This window comes from Otolemur garnettii, unplaced genomic scaffold (genome assembly GCF_000181295.1).
Source record: "Otolemur garnettii isolate 467f Iridium unplaced genomic scaffold, OtoGar3 scaffold00010, whole genome shotgun sequence".
NCBI lineage: Eukaryota > Metazoa > Chordata > Mammalia > Primates > Galagidae > Otolemur > Otolemur garnettii.
In genome coordinates, this window is record NW_003852405.1 from 28,988,088 (window position 1) to 28,990,593 (window position 2,506).

The window sequence follows — 2,506 nt, forward strand, 5'->3', positions numbered from 1 at the left end:
GCATTGCAGTTTCTTAAACCACACTGTTACCAAACTTCAGCAAGTTGCTCCTTGGTTTGTACCCAAAGGAGTTGAAAACGTAATGTCTACTCACAAACCCACACACAGTGATCGTAGCAGCTTTACGCAACATTGACAACCAGGATGTCTTTCAGCATTTCAATGAATGCACTGTGGTACGTTGAAACAATAGAATAGTATTCAGTGCTGCCACGAAATGAGGATCAAGCCATGAAGACAGAGGGAAACTTAAATGCATAGTAGTGACAGAAGCCACTCTGAGAAGGATACACACATTCTATGGTTCCCACTACACGGCATTCTATAAAAGTCAAAACTATGGAGACAGTGAAAAGATCACTGGTGATCAGGAGTTGGGAGGTGGAGGGGTGAACAGGCAAAGTGTGAAGGCTGTTTTAGGGCAGTGAAACTGTCTTGTGTGATACAATAATGCTAAGTGTCCTTATATAAGGGTCCCGACTCCCAGAACATAACACCGTGCGTGAGCCCTAGTGTAAAGCATGGGCCTGGGATGATAATGGGGTATTGATGTAGGTTCATCTGCTGTAACAATTGGGTCTCTCCTATGAGGGATTTGATAGTTGGGGAGGTTGTAGTTTGTGGGGTCAGAGTACTGGGGACCCTCTACGCTCAATTTCTCTGAGCAGATGAGGTCAGATGGTTGAGTCTGAGAACTCATCCTAGAAAAAGTGCTACAGGCCTCATTGCTGAATATCACTATGCTCACCTTCAAAGTACTCCCCTTGGGAGGCACCAATGCCAGCGCCTAGCCACCATTCAAAGCACTTTTTCTAGGATGAGCTCCTGAACTTAATTGTCAGACTGCGTGTGACAACTGCTCTGATGGCCATTCCAGGAAAAGAGTTCCCAAGTTGCTTTGAACTTGGACTAGGCGCTGGCATCAGTGCAGAGCTTCCCACAGGGAGCACTTTCAAGGTGACTGTAGTGAGATTCAGCAGTGATGATACGTGGTAGCGGTAGTGTGGTAACCTTCTTGGGTGATTGCGTAACTTTGTAGATCTAAACCTGCTCTACAAGTCGATTTGAAACAATGACAACAACTAAATGCCTGTTTAAAGTATTGCTAGGGGTCATAGAAAGACCGGAGATACTTCAAATGAGACTTTTGAGTGTTCTAGGAGCATTTGGAGCTGGGTGGGAACAGGACAGAAACTGGGGGGTGAAGGAGAGGAGTGTAGGGAAGAAGGGAAAAGCCAGGACCAGCATTCAAGCACACCAAGGGGAGAGTCCACCGGGAGATCCCTGTACGCCAGCACGAGAAGCCAGCACCAGAGGAAGTGGGAGGGGAGCTGGTTCTGTGGCCATGAAGACATTACCCCTGCCCCTCTCTAACATCACACCAGCTGAGGTTGGTTCCACAATACATGTAACAGCTACAGAAGGTAAGTAAGTAGTGAAGCACCAGGAGGCTGGGGTACGTTACCCAGGTTACTCTGGAAATGTTGGTATGAGGCATTACCATGTAAAGAGCACCAGAGCATCTGCCCAAATGTCAGCCATAATACATGGTCATGGAGTGGACTCTGGTAAGCTTTGGGCCACTACAAAGTTCTGGGGAAGGGATAACTCCCAAAGCAGCCTGTCATCACAGAGGCTAAATTGTTCATGAGCTGGGGGAAAGGATTAAGGCAGTGTGTGGAGGAGGAGGCATGAACTGGGGGTTTGAAGCCACATGGAGGGAGGCTAGCAAACAAGGAAAAAAAATAGAGGCCTGAAAGCCACGTAAGACTCGAGAGTGGGAGAGCTCGCCAAAATGCAGCTTTCGGGCCTCACCTGCAGAGGGTCTCATTTGGTGGGTTTGGGCTGGATCTTTAATCTGTATATTTACTATAAAAAATTCTTCAGATGACTTTGCTATAGGCTTGGACACACTTTGAGAAACACATGATTTCTTCTCTCCTGTCTACCTCCCTAAATCTCTGCAAATGAGTTTCAGTTTTGCAACCCTTAGGGACTTCCCTTATTCAGGAGCTTGAATTAGAGCAGTGAACAGACATCTGTAAATTTCTTTTTAAACTTGGCAAGAGTGGAAGTGAAATCAGGAAAATGTTAGTCCAAGTTTATGGGAATAATGTCATGGAGGAAAGGGTAGTGTACAGATGGATTAAATGTTTTCTGAGGAGAGAGGAAATTTCACTGATGAACAGAGGTCAGGGCAGCCAGTAACAAGTGGAACTGATGAAAACATTGCAAAAAAAATCATTAAACTGTGCATCAAAATCATAGGCTGACTGTGAGAAACACAGTAGATCAAGTAAACATTGATAGAGAAATAGGAAAACGTTAACTGAAAATCTCAGCCAACACCTCCTGGCTCTTGCACCATGACAATGCACCAGCTCACACAGCACTGTCTGTGAGGAAGTTTTTAGCCAGTAAACAAATAACTCCGTACTCAACCTGATCTGGCCCCCAGGGACTTTTTTCTTTACCCAAAGATAAAGAAAAGATTAAAGGAAGAAAT

General features: G+C 45.4%; 1 protein-coding gene across 1 annotated transcript in view; it reads right to left on the bottom strand.

The window, feature by feature from the left end:
• Positions 1–2,506, bottom strand: part of AK5 (adenylate kinase 5) — a 227,219-nt gene that overhangs the window by 1,035 nt on the left and 223,678 nt on the right. The gene's annotated exons all lie outside the window — the stretch shown is intronic.